Here is an 18,641-nt window from a genome sequence, read left to right on the forward strand (position 1 = left end):
ATAAATAAATGATTCCTCCATCCATCTGTGTAATAGATGTTCAGTAAACTACCCTGCAGTAGGCCCTGTGGCAGGTACTGGGAAATCAGCCACAGTCCTTACCCTGGGAAGGCACCCAGCCTCCTCAGGGTGGCTTTCCCCCAACAAGCAATTACACACAATTTGATGCAGTAAAAGATTAGTGAAAAGACTGGGAAGGGATGGGAGACTCTATCCCAGGGACAGAATAAAGGATCTGAGGGAGTTTGGCAGGATTACCCAGGGGATGTGACATTTGAGCTGGGTCTTCAAATATGAATAGACATTTTCCAGGCAGAAGATGGGGAAAGCCACATTCTGCAGAGGAGGGTGGTGTGCGTGGAGGATGGAGGGGTGAAAGCAGAGAGCCTTTGATGAATGGCCTGTGGCTTCCTGTGGCCGGTGCCTGTGGAAGGGAGATGGAGATGGGACTGGAAGGGTGTATTGGAATAAGGTTGGGAAGAGTCTAGAATGCCAGTTTAGGGAGTCTTGACTCTATTTGGGCCTAACAGGGAGGCTTTGAAGGACTTTCAGTGTATGAGTGACATGGTCAGATTTATGATTTAGGAAGGAATTCTTAGAAGTGGACGGCAGACAGGTGGAGGAGGGAGGGACTCATGGCAGAGATGTTGGTCAGAAGTGGGTGGCAATGGGCATGCGGAGAGGGCAGCAGGGAAGGAGGCCGCAGGCTGGGGATACGAAGGCAAAAGTGCTGGTCAAGTTCATTTCTCTGGACAGCTTCATTTTCTTTTATCTGCAAAATAGGAGCAATAATTTCTGTTTCATGGGGTTATTTTGACGTTTCAATGAGAAATTGCATGCAAACTCTGCAGTATATATTGCCTGGCACATAGTAAGCACTTAGTCGATATGAGTTGTTTATTATTTACCTGGGGAGAGATGACAAGAGCCCTGGCTAAGGCAGCAGCTGTAGGGATGGAGAGGCGTAGGATGAAAATGAGAGACATTTAGGAGGTAGGCTGGAATTCTGAGTCCTGTTGGCTTTTGCCCTGACTCTTGTGGCAGCAGTCTGATCTTCTGGCCTCATTATAAAATCACAGATGAGGCCCTGGAGCGTTTCACCGAGGCTATTCTGGACTGTCAGGCAGAGCCAGCAAAACTAAGAGTTAGTTGCCAGCAAGAGAAGCCCTTCTCTGCTTGAAGGCAGATGCTCTTGATTATCTGCTTTATTGCTCTGATCCCTGCGGGAACACAGGCACGTCCTGTCTCTGCCCTGTAGTGCGTGATGTTCAGCTTCGTGTTCCTGAACAGCAGAGCCTGGGAGCCCTCAGTGTAGAGAAGCGGATGCAGTCAGCATCAGGGAGGAGGCCCAGCTATGGAGAGTAGCTTTGGGGAGCCCCAAGTGGGTGCTACTTACAGGGAGAGATTGAGGGTCCTGTGAAGGACCCCTGCTCACTATTCTTCTCTTGGTCTGAAGCCCCACCATTAGGAACTCCATTGCTTGGTTTTAAAGGCTCTTTATCTCTAACTGAACACAAATATTCCAAGGAAAAGTAGTACCATTAAGGGAAGGGATAATAGTCATACCAGAAAACAACAATAGTAATGGTAACGACCAATATTTACAGAGAACTGTTTAGTGCCAGGCACTGTGATAGGTACCTTTTACTCATTGCCTTATTTAATTGTTCTGATAGTCCTATTAATGGAGTGTTATTACATATGAGTACATGGAAGCTCAGAGAAGTTAAGAAACCTGATTAAAAACACACAGCATACATCTTTGAAATCACTATGACAGAGAGAGAGAGAACAAGGGCGAGAGTGAGGGGAGGTGGTTGTTGGGTATGGGATTTGGTAGGTGTCTTTGGAGGGGAGAGAAGAGGAGGAACGAAAGGGTAGAGAAGAAGCTAAATTTTGGCCAGGATGGGCACTGTTTACCGCTCAATCATTGAATTTATGCCTCTGCCTTTTGTCCCTGGTTCTCTCAGCTCTTATCTTCATTTGGAGGCTCAGAGATGGTCACGGGACTCCTAAGACAGGTTGGGTTAGAGTTAAGGACTCCAGATAGGACTGCTTAAGAGGTTCAGCTTTATCCAAGTTTATTCAGCCATGGTCAGAGTGGGCAAAATAGACCCCTTTATGACCAAGACTGGGGACGAACAGCCTTTGCATTCCCCATGCAAGGCTCCAAGTATGCTACACAGTAGGCACTCAGTAGATGCTCACTGAAAGCATGTTGCCTAAAGAGTCCCCGCTGGAACTCGAGCTTGCTCTCCTCAGAGCACTGCAGATCCCTCTAGCTTCTCTCCCTGTTTCTAGTGATAAAGGAATTATAAGCCTCTGCTTATGAATTCAGGAGGGACCAGCTGAGGATCAAATGCAATTAAGCTTCATTGTTTGTTAATGATTGTTTACCCAGCTCCTCTGGACCATTTAAAATTTTAATCCTAAATTCTAAGTTTCTAATCAGGAAGTGGACAGAGAGGATATAGATGAAAAAACAATATGGCCTGATTTTCAGGGTCATGGTGATACAGGGTTAGAATGGTTTGATGGTCTCCTAGGAGTGTATCATCCAGTGAGCAGTCAGTGCGAAACATAAGGTAAGACAGGCAGCTCCAAAATGGGAGAGGAGAAAGCCCTGGAAGTTAGGAGGTCTTGGTTTTGCCATTAACTGTATGACCTTGGACATCATATTCCTTCTCTGGGCCTTGATTTGCTCATCTGTAAATTGGGATGCTGGGTTAGATGAGTGGTTCCTTAGCTGCATTGAAAAGGTATGAAGAGTTCTCACTCTCCAGCAAGGCTACCTAGTTAGGGATGCTTTGAGGACTTGAGAAACTGGAGAATGTTTGGTCTGAGGCATTGGGTAGAAAGAAGTTGCTTCTAATCAGTAAATTATCTGATGTGGGATGATTGCCTGCATCTATTCCACTTTCCAGTGACCTGAATCCACAACAACTTGGGAGGAGCCCTGGGACCTCTGAGCTTGGCTGAGCTCCCAGTAAAGATACTCTTGAAGAGTCAGATTGTGGACTCTTCTGGAATTAAGTTTCTAAAGGGTCTGAAAACAAGTTTAAGTTTGGAAATATTATGAACAACACATGGCCCCAGTTTTAAGTTTGAGGACTGTTACTTAGTGCCATGTTCTTGCAAAGATGCTTCGAATTAAGAGAAATATTTGAGGGAAGCTATAAATACATTTTGTGGACATGTAGGGCTTTTTGAAGGTTTTTACCTTCAGGTTTCTTAAGAGATGGTACTTGAAAGTGAGGCGTATTCACATTGTTAGAGACTGGGAAAAAATTGACCATGTACAGTGGTTTTGTCAAGATCTATAAATCATGGGTGAGTTTTCAATTTTCTTTATTTTCCGAACGTTATATCATATGGGATATTGTTTTATAATTTAAAAAATTGAGACCTGCTTGCTGGACAATGAGCACTCAAATACCAGTGATTGTATTTGCAGTCTTTGCCTCAGCTCGTGAACCTGCTCCATTCTGGCTTCTGTTCTCCCCACTGCACTGAAACTGAGTCACCAGTGCTCTGCAGAACAAAGGGCACTTTTTAGCCTCTGCAATCTTTAACCGTGTGGACAATTTCCTTTCTGAAATTCTCTTTCCCTTTGACTTCCAAGGTGTCTCTCTTTCCTGGGTCCTTCCTAAGCTTATCTCCTTCATTGAAGCCTCTACACTTGCCCACCTAAATGTCAATGTTTCTCTTCTTTTTTTTTTTTTTTTTTTTTTTTAAAACTTTTTTTTTTTTTGCGGTATGCGGGCCTCTCACTGCTGTGGCCTCTCCCATCGCGGAGCACAGGCTCCGAACGCGCAGGCCCAGTGGCCATGGCTCACGGGCTTAGTTGCTCCGCGGTATGTGGGATCTTCCCGGACCAGGGCACGAACCCGTGTCTCCTGCATCAGCAGGCGGACTCTCAACCGCTGCGCCACCAGGGAAGCCCAATGTTTCTCTTCTTACTCCATACCCTGACGGTGTGTGACCTCATTTAGAGCCAACTTCAACTTCCACTGATGCATATGAGTTATCTCCAGCCAGACTTTCCTCTGACGTTCTAATACCACTGAGTTCTACTGGATAGCTCTACTAGAACGTACAGAGGAATCAGACATTCAATATATTAAATCCCTGGCCAAACATGCACTTTCTCCTACGTTTCTTCTCCCCTTAAGTGGCGTCTTAGGCCTCCCCTTTGTTGTCATCTTCAAGGATGGCTCTTTTTACTTACTTGTACTTCCTTCTATAGTCTTTCTCTCTAACCTCTCCTGTATCCATTACCACATCTCCATCCTCACTGATGTGGCCTTAGATTAGTTTTTCATTGCTTCTTACTTGGGTCACTATAAACATTCTTCCTGCCATCAGTGTTTTCTGTTCTCCAGTACAGCATCATACTGCTGATTGAGTCATGTTTTTAACTTCAGTTTCCAAATTGATCATGTAATTTTCTGGATGAAAACCCTCTAGTGGATTTTTCTGGATGTGCTCTTTAGCAAAGCCATTCAAGGTTTCGCTTTTGCTTACCTCTGTAGTCTCACTTCTCTTCACTTGGCCACATACATCCTTTGCTCTCACAATACTACCTAGCCAAGACCACAGCTTCCAGTGATTTTTTTCACTTTTTTTTTGTCCTGTCTTTGAGCTTTCCCAGATCTGCTTGAGGTCACCATATTTAAAATCCTAATATTTTAAGGGAAGCAAACATATGCCATTTACATTTAATAAAACTTGCATTTTCTGCAGGGAAATGTCCATATAAATTAATCACAAAATGAATGAGAACATACACACAAAAAATGGGAAAATATATTTATCTTATACCTGGAAATTTGTACCTTTTGACTGCTTTCATCTAATTCCTCCTCTCCCAACCTCTGGTAACCACAAATCTGATCTCTTTTTCTATGAGTTTGTTTGTTTGTTTTTGAAGTATAATTGACCTGTAACACTATGTTAATTCCTATTATACAATATGGTGATTTGATATTTCTATATATTTCAAAATGATCACCATGATAAGTCTAGTTATGATATGTCACCAGACAAAGGTATTACATAGTTATTAATGATACTCCCCACACTGTATGTTTCATATCCATTTATTTTGCAATTGGAAGTTTGTACCTCTTATCTCCCTTACCTTTTTTTCTCTCCTTCTACTCCCCTCCCCTCTGGCAGCCACCTGTTTGTTCTCTGTATCTACGACTCTTTTCCTGTTTTGGTATGTTTATTCATTTCTTTTGTTTTTTAAATTCCACATATAAGTGAAATCATATGGTATTTGTCTTTCTCTGTTTGACTGATTTCACTTAGCATAATACCCTCTAAGTCTGTCCATGTTGTGGCAAATGGAAAGATTTCATTTTTTATGGCTGAGCAATATTCCATCATGTATATGTATGGGTGTATATATATACTCACACACATTCATTCATCATTCATTAATCCATTCATCTCATTTATCTATTGATGGGCACTTGGATTGCTTCCATATCTTGGTGGTTGTAAATAACACTGCAGTGGACATGCAATCTACTTTTCAAGTAGATTGTTCAAATACTCTAATATGGCTTCATATCATCATTAGAATTAATGTAATGACTTATTTCTGGAAACATAACAAATAGTTATCACCCTTCCCTCATGGTTGAGGGGATGGGTGGGTATAAAAATCTAAAAGTTTTCTGACTTGATTTGTAAATGATTTTGACATATAACAGTGCTTTTGAAGGTTAAACAGTGAGAATCAATTTTGGCCAAAACAAAATTAGGATGAATACTTCATTGTCATTATTGATCTCATCAGTGGGGAAAAAGGTCATTAAGGATTCAACATAGTTTTATCTCCCTGGTCACTTAGTGTTGATGTTCAGTTAGAATTATTGAATAAAGTAGTCTTGTGCTGAAGTAAAAGTAACGAGCAAATGTGTGGATGTGTTTTTGTTTTATTTTTGTTGTTGTTTTTAATGCTGATATCCAGTTACTATACTAGGTCAATTGCTGTGATTACTTTTATTAGTTGTTGTTGTATGTTCTTAGTCAAATTCCTTAACTTCTTTTGAGCTTTAGTTTCTTCATCTGTAAAAGGAAAACAATCCTGGCAATCATACTACAATCACAGACCCACTGGCGGTATAAATGAGTTTACATATGGAAAGTGCCTGGCACGTGGTAGGTCCTCACTCAGTCCAGCTCCCACTGATGCAAACATGCAGACACATGTATAAAACACGTGGGCTCAGACATGGAAGAAAAAACATGGCTTTCATTTAGACAGTAAAATTGTCCAACAAGTCCTAGAGAAATGAAGCCATACTGAAAAAGAAGAATGGCTAAGGCAGGCATGTAGACTTTTTCACAGAAACCACTTAAGGCAAGACTCACCATTTTTGCAGATCATTAACATGTTTCATTTTATGGGCTTGTTGGTTGCTGGCTAGCCTTGACACATCTTAGAAGAGTTTGGATTAAAATTTCTAATTCTGTTTCTTCCAATTACTCATTCCCTCCTAACCTGGCACTATTTTCAGGAAGAACTGGTAAGGATCTTTTGTGAACTTATTTTTCAGAATCATGTCAAGAAAGCTACAATTTAAAGCATTTTTATTTTATGGTGGGTGAGGCAAGGTTATTTCTTTTTGAAGGGGAAGGGGGGTGGGTAGGGAATGGGCTGAAGCAAGGGGATCAGGACAAGGAAAGAGTGAGGATAAAATTAGTTACAAGTATCTGGCATTACTTTCTAAATTAAGCTATGACATTTGGACTCTTTCTTAGATATTCAGATTTCCTCTGAAATCTTAGATTGCTTTTCTGGGGCGAGGTCCCCGAGGTTCCCCAGCAGGCTCTGTCTAGATTAGCTGACAAGGTGGATCAATGTTTGCCAGCTTGAGGCTTTTCTGGGACAGCTCTGAGGTTTGGTGGGGGCTTAGAGCCAAATTAGGGTGTGGTCAGGGCCCAGGGCCAATCACAGTGGGAGGGCCCTTAGATGCTCTTTTCCAGAGCACATCTGGGCTGGAGTGGGAATACCATCTGAGTGCCAATGTGCAAGTCCCGTGTCTGATTAGTAAAACGACTTCAGGCAAGTCACTTAACCTTTTTTTTTTCTTTTCTCATTTTCTACATCTGAAATGTGGGAATGATGCTATCTGCTCTATAGGATTGTTTTGAGGCTTGAATGATATAACTTATATGAAGATACTTGGGAAATGAGGAAGCACAGTATAAGTGCAAAACACTTCAGGCTAAAATTGACATCCTGGTCTGCTTGAAGGAGAAAAATAGGGCTGAAAATGTCACCAAAAGGGCAAGAGTGACAAGTGGAGAGTTGTGGTAAGCAGAGAGGCAATACTGGATTCCGGCTGAGAACGCAGATCTGGGCTTGAATCGTGATCATATATTGCATGTGTAACTTGGGCATGTTATTTAACCTCTCTTAGTCTGTTTCATCACTTGTAAAATGGGAATTATAAAATATTTCCCATGTGGGTTGTTGTGAGAATGAAACAAAAAGTGCATGTAATGTGCCTGCCACCTTGTAAGCCCTTAGTGATTATTAGTAATATGTAAATAGTCCTGGCAGCTCTATCAGCTTCATGCTATGAGATGACTACATTGTATGTGAGACTTGGATCCTTTTTTCTATAAGATCTTCCTCATGTTCTTTATGCCCTAAATGGTGGAGGTAGAATGGAAAAAACAGAAACTGTGACAATTTCATAATCTGTCATAATGTGGGTGTTATCTTGCCTGTAATGCAGAAGTCTCAAGGGTTTTAGTCCTTTCAGAAGGGGGTTTGGTCATATTGATTGAATTTTTTTTAGGGTGGCCTTATCTGTGAGGTGGTCTAATGAACATTTCTATTCATTCATTCATTCAGCAAACTTTTACTGAGCAATTACTATGTGCAGGATGATGAGCTAGGCTAGGAGATAAAAATGCAGTGGTGAGTAGGAAAAATAAAATTCCTGCCCTAAAGCAGCATACACTCTGGTGGGGAAGGCAAAACAATTACATATTTAGTATGTAGTATGTAGTGACAAATGCTAACAGGAAAAATAAAGTAGGGAAAGGAGAGAGTGATGTCTTTGGGAGGACTTAGCGTGGAGACGGTAGCCACTCTCCCTTGCTCTGAAACCAGGGGTGCAGACAGCAGGGCATAGCTCAGAGGATGTTGCCCCTGACTGCCCTCTGTGGCTTTATTTCATTGTCCAGGGAAGTTTTTGGAGAAATGAAATGAGAATGACCACATACCCACTGTGTCTCTAAGGGAAGACAGTGAGGTCGCGGTTATGATCTCCAGGCTGACTAGGATAAGGCAGTTGACAGTCTCCTCCTGCCTTTGGCCCTGTCCTGGCCCATCACCCTGTGCGTGTGTCTGTGTGAGCATTTGTGTGTGTGTGTGTGTGTGTGAGAGAGAGAGAGAGAGAGAGAGAGGGAGAGAGAGAGAGAGAGAGAGAGAGAGAGAGAGAGAGAGAGAGAGAGAGAGAGAGAGAGAGAGAGAGAGAGAGAGAGAGAGAGAGAGAGAGAGTGGGGGGGGATGGGGTTGGGGCCTGGGGTGGGGTACAGAGGTCGATGATTAAGGACACATAAGGTCTGGCTCAGAATACTTGAAATGCAGACCTTGTTTGACAGGACTTTCTGTGACTCGGGTATATTATCTTCACAGCTCACAGTTTCATGGGACTTTTGTACAGGTGAAATTGATCAGCAGCAGAAGGAAAATAGCTGTCGCCTAGGCAACCAGCTGATGACTCATCCAGGCACTGAAGCAGCAAAAGCCGTGAGACTGCGGAAATTTTCCAGACGCTTAATCTGCCCTCCTCTTTCTCTCTCTCTCTCTGTCTCTCTCTTTCTTTGTTTCCCACTCTCCATCCTTCATTTCCGTCTCTATACCCACTTCCCTGGGTCCTCCCAAAACTGGACACTACACTCTGCAGGCTCTCTGTGGGGTCTGCCTGGGTCCTGAGCTCTCTGGAGCAGTTATGCAGACCCCATCCCTCCAGTAATACATAGGTGGCCTAATCTGCCACTGCATCCAGGAGGTGCCCAGGCTGCAACAGTCTGATGCCACAGAACCCCCAAGATGTGGCTTGCTGTCCTTGATCAGAAAAACCTCAAGGGAGTCCAGCACTTTTTCTTCTAATCTAAGCTAACCTGAGCTCATCCATTTATCTCAGAGATCTGCAGTGTGTTCTTTTGAGGAGGGGCAGCTATACCTTGGACCTCCCGAGCAAAATTGTGAAAATGATGTTTAAAGGTGACCAGGCTCACCTTTGGCAGCTTCTCTCTCTGATGATTTTCCTGTCCTCTTATCCTTCCTTTTTCCACTCATCATCTCATGTCTGATGTTTCAGGTCCTTCTAAAATGCCAAATGATAGAAGCGGAAATCATTCCCTGTCCAAAAGCATTTTTCTTTTAATAAAGGTTTTCAGAATCAAAATATTTCAAGACCCAGAGGAAGAAAACCTGTTAGCCTTTCAGATACAGATATAGGCACTAGGGCTTGGGTAGTGGGCTATGCCTGTAAGAGGGTCTTTCTCTGCACATCATATGTGTAACACCTATGTTGCTGCTGATTCTGACTTAAAACATTTGCTATGCTGCAAACAAGTTGGTGCCTCAATTCTGTATTCCCATCCCCATCCATACATATGCACTCCATTTACACACGTGCGCACAAAACACACACACCACCTTGAGCGACGGCAACAGCTGATGAGGAAACAACAACAAACCCTCAGTGATGAAGGTTGATCTACTCACTTTTATGTATTGGATGTATGTTAAGCATCTACCACGCAAAACATGGTAGTGGGCAGTGCAATTGCGGGCGTCCATATTCTTGCAAAATAGCTTATAGTCAGCAGGGAATAAAGTCAAGGAGACAAATGTGTGGAGTTTACCCTCTGAGTCACTTTACTGCTCTGTGCCTTTTATTTACTTTTATTTTTATTTAAAAAATTTTTTATTGAGGTATAGTTGATTTACAGTGTTGTGTTAGTTTCAGGTGTACAGCAAAGTGAATCTGTTATACGTATACATATATCCACTCTTTTTTATCAATAGATTATTTTCCCATATAGGCCAGTACAGAGTAAAGAGTTCCCTGTGCTATATACAGTGGGTCTTATTAGTTATCTATTTAATATATAGTAGTGTGTCTGTGCCTTTTAAATTAATTCAATTGACTCAGGTCTATGAGATCTTTCTCACCGGTATTCCCTCCATCCCATCACACTGTCACCCCACCTTGCAGGTGACTAGAGTGAAAAGCCACCAGGGGCACAGACAGATGCTCATTCCCTCCATCTTGTTTTGGAGAAAGCTCTCCTCTGGTCTCAGGCACACACTGGGCCCGTGTGTCTTGGGCACTCTCATGGTCTGAGAGGAAGCTGCATAGCATGTCCTCCCAGCTCTCAGGACACTTAAATACAGAGAAACATGAGCTTTCTGAGATGGATGAGAAGGTACAGACTCCAACCATCTATCTAGTGCAGGCATCACTTCTAAAGCATCTCTGATGGCAGTCATCCCACTGGGCTTGAATGCACAAGGATGGGAGGTGCTTTCCTCACAAGGCAGCCCATCTCATATTTGGACAGATGGTGCTATTCATTTATTTATTCATTTACTGAGCAGTTACTTTATTCAACACAGATTAATTGACTGCCTATGGTATGTTAGACACTGGAGATGCAACGGTGAGCAAAACAGATAGTCCTGCCGGCATGGGGTTTATAGTCTATTGGGGAGGCAGAATCAGTGGTACAATCAAACAGCACTATGATTACCATCAGGGAAGAGAGCTGTGAGACCATAGCATAAAGGACTCTGGGCCAGCAGGGGTGGCAGGCAGGGCCAGGGAAGTACAGGTATGGTTTCCTTGGGAAAATGATGGAAGGGCCAGAGTCAAGTTAGCTGGCTATAGGGTGGTGGTCGGGAGACGGAAGAGCATTTGAGACAGAGAGAATAGACTGCATAAGGAAGCACTCTGAGGTGAGAGGGACCAGGGCAGGTTTGAGAAAAGGAAAAGAGTCCAGTGTGTTTTGAGAATTCAGTGAAGGAGAAGTGGCTGGCAGGGCTGACAGCAGATGTAGCATGGTGGCTTCCAGGACGTTGTAGTGGAGGTGCAAGTTGACTTGCAGTGCATCCCAGGTGGGAGGCAATGATGGTTCTTGTTTTCTTCTTCCTTTTCCCCTTCCTCTACCTCTTCTCCTCCTTACATCACCTGTCATCTTCTCTTTCTTTTTACCCTCTCCCTTCTCCACCCCCTCCTCCTCCTCCTTCTTTTTCTTTGTGGGGGGATCATTATCTAATTTTGTCTTTCTCAGAAACTCCATCTGCTGAGAAGCAAAGATTTCAGTTCCAAAGCTTAGTGTGACATAGAAATATAAATTGTCCTTTTTGAGTAAACATACTTAGACTCAGGTGCCCTTACCTGCAACTCTTCAAGATGGCTGCTAAGAGTATGGAGGTGGGTTTTGGCTTTACTTGGTACTCGTATTAGTGTTACAAAAGGGACCTTGGAACCCTGTCGTGACCTGGAACATCTTCTGACTCTTTTGGTCTCTGCAGCAGTGTCCCTTGTCTTCCTGGCCACTGTTTGCTCTGCTGATCTTTGTAGCTGCAGTCTGCTGCCTGTTCACCTTGTAGCTGGGCCATTCCCTGATTCTCTCTTTCTCTCTCTCTGTCTCTTTCTCCCTCCCTCCCTCCTCAAAGTGGTCAGAGCCCAGCAATTGTCTCCCGGATAACTCAGCCTCACCCCAACTCTTGTTGTATTTCTGTTTTGTCCTCCAAATGGTCTTTGCAAGGGGAGCCTTCTCTGTACTGTGGAGAACCCTGTGGTCTGGGAAGCCAGTCTTGATTCTGGATTAAGCCAAAAGAGAGGATAAAGGAATTAAGAAAATCTTCCCTTGCATGGCTATTGGCTTGCAGCAAAACCTCATTTTGAAAGTCAAAATCTGGTTACTAACCCCTTTCTCCCCCTTGGCATTCTTCCTTTATAGTCCTAATCTTTCCCTAGCAGATAGATGTTCTGGCCATCTAAGGAGAAGTTGATTTTTTTGGGGAAGACAAAAGATAAAAGTGTGTAGGTGTGTGTGTGTGTTTCAAAATAGGATTTCTGTTACTACACTATTTTAAGGATTTTGGATTCTTTTTCCTAAGATCATTAAGAAATCGCTGAACCATTTTTAGCAAGGAAGTGGTAGGTTCAGATTTGCATTTTTTTTTTTTTTTTTTTTTTTAGCTGTACGCGGGCCTCTCATTGTTGTGGCCTCTCCCGTTGTGGAGCACAGGCTCCGGACGCGCAGGCTCAGCAGCCATGGCTCATGGGCCTAGCCATTTCGTGACATGTGGGATCTTCCTTGACCGGGGCACGAACCCGCATCCCCTGCATTGGCAGGTGGACTCTCAACCATTGCACCACCAGGGAAGCCCCAGATTTGCATTTTTGTAAAGATCCTGGTGGCTGCTGTAGAGTATGGATTGGGTGGGTAAGTTACATGCAGGCAGATCAGCCAGTGGTTATTGGCTGGTAGCAAAAGAAGATAACTAGAGGCAGACTTGAGAGATGTTTAGGGGAGATAGGAAATGAAAATTAATTAGATGTGGGGTTGAGGAAAGGTAGGCATGAGTAAAGAGCCTCAATTTCTGCTTTAGGTGACTGGAGAGATTTTTGGGATCATTTACTGAAAAGGGGAATAAATAGTAGGAGACCCAGATTTGGAGAGTTGGGAAGATAGTAATAAATCCAGTAGGGCATTTGGAGTTTAAAATGTCTTTGAGAAATGCAAATATAAGTGACCAGTAAGTGGATATTTGAATCTGGAGTTCAGGGGAGAGTCATTCGTGTGTGTATAAGTGAGCATTGGTGCAGTGGAAGCAGATAGCCCAGGAAGGGAGCAGAGAGGGAAAAGAGAAGTGGGCCTTGAGGAATTCAGGCAACGAAAGAAAGAACAGAGATGTGGTGGTAGATAAAGGGGATTTATAGCAAGACGGTTTCTTCTAATTGAAGATGGCAAAGACTTGAGCACATCTAAACATTCAATCCTGAGACTGACAAAGTAACAAAGGGTATGAAGAGGAGGGAGTGGATGGATTTAGAGCATAGCTATAGGGTTCACCCCAGAGGGGGCAGGAGTACCTCTTCCCCTGTGGCATAAAGAAGGGCAGCCAGGGTGGGCCTAGAGCAGATACATTTGTAGGCTGGATCCAAGGAGTTGAGGGGGTTTCCATCGATGGCATCTATTTTTGTTGTCGCAAAAGAGACAAGGTCCTCTTGAGAGTAGATAGGGTATTGGTTGGGCAGGGGGCTGTAAGGGATGGTTAAGGTGGTGCTGCTGAAGAGCTGGGAGACAGACAGTCTGGAACAAATTGAGGGAGCAATAGCATTTTGTTGTGTCATCTCCAGCCTCAATTTTATGTAACATTCTTCCTCTGGTCTTTTTTCCCTCTGACCCCTCCCATCCACAGGTGCCCAGGATATACTGGCTTTCTTCTTGGTTGACTTCCTCCATTTCTCCTTGCCCACCCCTTCCCTGACTTGTCTCCACCCCCCGGAAAAAAATTACTGTCCAGAATTTGAGAAAGTGACCCACCCCAGTGGGTTAACAAATCAGTGGATCACTCCTTAGAGACATGCCATTTGTTATTTAAATAGAACATTAAAAACAAAAAAATGAAAAACCCATTTCCATCAATTCTCTGTAGCAAATTGCAGCCTTCCCCTTTAATTCCCCTTTTCCTTCTCTCTAAACTAGGCATGCTAAGGTTTCCTTTGAGTTGCCCTTCTGCTAAGAGATTAAGACCCTCAGAAGGGAGAATGAGGTTATGAGCATGGCAAGGCTTCAGGGAATCTGAGACATCCAGCTAAGACCATTATAAGCTTTGCTAGCATTAGAGAGAGAAGTTAATTGTATGAAAAGAATAAATATTTGAAAAGTACAGTAATTTCAAAGCATCTAAAGCAATTACCTTGTTTTGGTCTGGGAGAAAAACATTAAAGTGAAAAACTGCAGATTAAAAAAATGAAAATAGCTAATTCTAATAATGGCAATCTTTATAATAAGAAAACACTAAAAACAGTATGTGTGAGTACCCACATAACCATTATATTTTTGTGGACTTTTTCAAGTTCATTGAGAATATGTCACTCATTTCTTAGAGTGTAGCAGGATGGTGTGGGCCATAGAGTATGATTTTTCCTTTTAGAATTGTGATTAAAGTTCAAACCTGAGCACAAAAGGCATTAAGCCCATATATTCTAAGTTCAAGGGCCATATATTTTAAGTTCAGAAGATCATGGTGAATTACTGAGGCCAGTCATGTCTTCAGAGTAACAATTTCACTTCATGTACACAGAGAAGAGGACTGAGGAGAGGGGATGAGGCCTCTTTTTAGAGGAGTGCAGTGTTTATGATAAGAAACAAGTCCCTTTCCTCTTCTTCTCCTTCTCTCCCGTGGGAAGATGTTTTCTATCTTCCCCAAATCGTGGGAGGATGTCCCAAGGGAACTACCTATAATATTGAGAAAGGCCAAGACAGGTCCCTTTTAATGTAAGTATCAAAGCCATTGGGCTATCTGATTTCTGGTGACTGTTGGAGTAGACAGAAAGTGTCAGGAAGAAATACTGGAGAGAGAGTGAGAGAGAATATAATCAGTGAACTAGAATATGCTTTAGAATAGGAATAGTGTGCTAGAACAGTGGTGTGATAAGAATACTGTTTTTGGAATTAAGATTTCGTTGCAAGTGACAGAAAACTTAAAGTTATAGAGTAAAAATTTAGATGCTTGTCTTTCTCTCATATAAATAAAGTTTATAAATCTGGACAACTTAAAGGACTTCTAGTTCTTGTAATCATAGACTAGGCAATATGGACCAGCCACCACTACTAAAGGTAACTAAATAAGGTGGGAAAAAAACTCTCCTTAAAATCATCTAAGAGCTAACAAGATAGTGAATGAACTCGGCTATGACCCAGAGAGGTGAATGAGGAATACCAGATCACTTTTACCCTGAGGTTACTTTTCAGCTCAAAGGAGAGTAGAGGGACTGAGTTGTACTTTCGGTGGCTTCTAAAAGTGAGAGAAAAAGAGGTGATCTATGTACACTGGTGGATCACTGCTGGTTTATGCTTGGGCCCCAAAGGCTAAACCCTAGGGATAGAGATAAGCCAGAAACTTATTTCCTTGCACAAAAATTAATGCAGTGTTTTGGGTTGTACAATGTCTCAGAATTTCAAAAGCCTTCAACCTAGATTAGAGCAGTCTTCTAATATCTCTGGTGATAGGCAGAGGCAAACAAAAATGCTCTAAGAAGATGACATGCTGTTCTCAAAAATTTTGGCAAATAATTTTTTTTCAAATAAAATTTCTAGCACACAAGCAAAGATAATGTAGCATAGGAGAAAAGTAAGAAACCATGAACAAGAATCAACAAAAATAAAAGACACCTAGATGGACACATAAGTGATATAGATATTGAAATTACCAGACATAGAGTGTAAAACAACTATTTACTCTGGAAACATAAGGAAGTTATTCCAAGGAAGTCATAATGCAGAAAATTTAGCAAGAACCCTGGAAATTCTAAAAAGGGACATAATAGAGTTGAAAAGAGTACCAAGTAAAAATCCTAGAACTAAAAAAATACGCTAAGCAAAATAAAGAACTCAGATGAAATTAACAGACAATTAGATGAGTTGAAAAGAGATTTAGTAAATTGAAGATTATTAGAGGAATCTTTCAGAATGAAATATGGAGAGATGAAAAGTTGAAAACATTGAAGAGAGGGTAAGAGACATAGAGAGTACAGTGAGAAGGTCAGACAATCATATTGAGTCTTGGAAAGAGGGCAGGGAAATATTGCATTTATCATATTTTTCTGATGGAACTGAGGTGACATTTGAAGACATAATGGCTGAGAATTTTTCAAAACTGATGGAAGGCATCAAACCACCCTTTAAAGAAGCCCAATACATCCCAAACAGAATATGTAAAAAGAAATCCATATGCAGACATATCATAGTAAGAAAGACCAAGGTTATACCTTGGATTACCTTGAAACAAGCAAGTTAGGCCAACAGCTAACTTCCCAACTGTAACAGTGGGAGCCCCAATACAGAGCAATATCTCCAAAAAGCAGAAAGATGAAAACTACCAACATACCCAGGGAGAAGGAAGACATTTTCAGACAACATAAAACAGAATTTGTCATCAGCAGATTAGCAGTAAAAGAAATACAAAGGAGTAAACCTCAGGCAGAAGGAATATGATGGCAGATGAAAGGTTGGAAATGAAGGAAGAATTTAAGATGAACAAAAATGTTAATATGTGGGTATATGGTACTGAATATTGATATATAAGGCAATCATCATGTGGGGCGCGGCAAAGCGTTGCCGCAAAGCAGGGTAGAAAAAGCTGAGTCATCCATCCTGTAGCCAGTGCGCATGCGTTGAGATATGCTAACAAGGTTTTAGAGCAGTAACCAGTCCGAAGGCGACGTGTAATTATGCCTTCGATATGAACCAATCAGAGACTTGCACAGTATCCCGAATCTTATATAGGCAGCTGCCGTTACGGCTGCGGGGTCTTCCTTCCATCTTTCCTTAACCAAGCTGTACTCCAATAAAGTGTGATACGAGAAGAATCTAGCGTGTGGCGACTGTTATTCTGCTGGTCAGACGCAGCTCGCCATAAGTGGTGCCGAAACCCGGGAATCGTTGCACCTCGCATGGAGGACCGATTCAGAACTCGACACACGGAGTGAACCGTCGGAGTGAACCGTCGGTGAGTAGTCCAGTCAGGATCAGGACCCGATTTGGGTGCCGTCAAGATTGACACGGAGCGTGGAAGAGAAACTCGAAAGGGATGCCGAATGTCGCACGGATGATGCAACAATGGATGATCATGCACTCAATAAAAGCAGAGTGATCGGAAGATTCCTAGCGGGAAATTGGTCCCGAGAGGCGGAACGGATGATACTGAAACGGAAGATTCAAATATTGCGGCTTAATGCTACCAAACTGGAGCCAGTTACTTTCGGGGACTTTACCTCTTGGCTCTCCTCTGCTTTCTCCTTTTTCAAAGAGTGGGTGGGAGTAGCTACGTTTGCAGCCTGCTGCCTGTTTGGGATTGTGCTATGTCTCTGGTTGGTCTGTCGAATTCGTGTCCGAGCGCGTCGAGATAAGGTTCTGCTCACTCAGGCGCTTTTGGCTATCGGTGAAGGTGATTCCCCTGCTGCCTGGCTCTCTGCCCTGAATAATCCCAGATGACTGCCCTTGCACGGAGAGGCCTTGCTGCCATTGCACCTCCATAGGGAGCTCTGTTTTAGGTCTCGACAGCCCTTGCACCCTGCCGCCCTATGATGGCATTGCATGCAGGAGGGTGTCGTAGATGTGCCATCGACAGCCCTTGCACCCTGCCGCCCTATGATGGCATTGCACGCAGGAGGGTGTCATGGATGTGCCAGTGGAAAACTGCCGTTGAACCGTGAGCACACCATGGTGTGAGCATGTGTACCGGCAAAACTTCACTGTGCTATAGTAAATAAATAAGGGGGAGATGTGGGGCGCGGCAAAGCGTTGCCGCAAAGCAGGGTAGAAAAAGCTGAGTCATCCATCCTGTAGCCAGTGCGCATGCGTTGAGATATGCTAACAAGGTTTTAGAGCAGTAACCAGTCCGAAGGCGACGTGTAATTATGCCTTCGATATGAACCAATCAGAGACTTGCACAGTATCCCGAATCTTATATAGGCAGCTGCCGTTACGGCTGCGGGGTCTTCCTTCCATCTTTCCTTAACCAAGCTGTACTCCAATAAAGTGTGATACGAGAAGAATCTAGCGTGTGGCGACTGTTATTCTGCTGGTCAGACGCAGCTCGCCATATCATCATCATTATATCTTTCGGAATTTAAAAATATCAACAAGATTAAACACAAGGCAGCAGAAGTATACAAGTAGGTGTAAGATAAGGGATAGAGAACAGAATTAAAATGTTTCAAGGTCTTTGCATTGTCTAGGATGAAGGTCAGGGTATTAGTTAACACCAAACTTTGGTTAGCCATAAATACATACTATAATTTCAAGGGTAATTATTGAAAGAATCAAAAAACAGTGTATAGCTTACAAACTAGTGGAGGGGAAAAACGTGAATGAATGTAATTGATTCAAATGTGGCAAGAAAAAAGAATGTAGAGCAGGCGGGACAAATAGCATATAATAAATACTAATATGTCAGTAATTATGTTGAGTATAAATAAATATGCTAATTAAAGTTAGCAAACTGTATTAAAAAGAAACTGTATGCTCTGTACAAGAGAAACAAGTAAAATATAAAGGTTCAGAAAGACTAAAATCATAGAAAAAGATAAACCCTACAAGCTAAAACCAAAACCAAACATTGAACTAGCTATATTAATATCAGATAAAATGGACTGAAAAAGAAAGAAAAGCGTTATTAGAAATAAACATATCTCTAGATAATGACAAAAGGAAAATTCCTCAGGTATATAGAACATTTCTAAATTTATTTACTCCAAGTAACATAATCTTACTATATATAAGGTAAAAATTATCAAAACTTCTGGGATAAGTAGGCAAATTCACAACCATAGTGGATAATTTTACTACACATCTATGAA

The 18,641-nt window shown here is 42.4% G+C and overlaps 1 long non-coding RNA gene across 1 annotated transcript in view; it reads right to left on the bottom strand.

Annotated features, from left to right (window-relative positions):
* Positions 1 to 205: 205 nt before the first annotated feature.
* LOC136794204 (uncharacterized) overlaps positions 206 to 18,641 on the bottom strand; it is a 32,613-nt gene continuing 14,177 nt past the window's right edge. Inside the window, exons 2-3 of the long non-coding RNA XR_010840628.1 lie at positions 9,271 to 9,359; positions 206 to 772 (exon numbers count right to left, since the gene is read on the bottom strand). This is a non-coding gene — a long non-coding RNA (uncharacterized lncRNA). The remainder of the gene's footprint in view (positions 773 to 9,270; positions 9,360 to 18,641) is intronic.

Source organism: Kogia breviceps, chromosome 1, assembly GCF_026419965.1.
Source record: "Kogia breviceps isolate mKogBre1 chromosome 1, mKogBre1 haplotype 1, whole genome shotgun sequence".
Lineage (NCBI taxonomy): Eukaryota > Metazoa > Chordata > Mammalia > Artiodactyla > Physeteridae > Kogia > Kogia breviceps.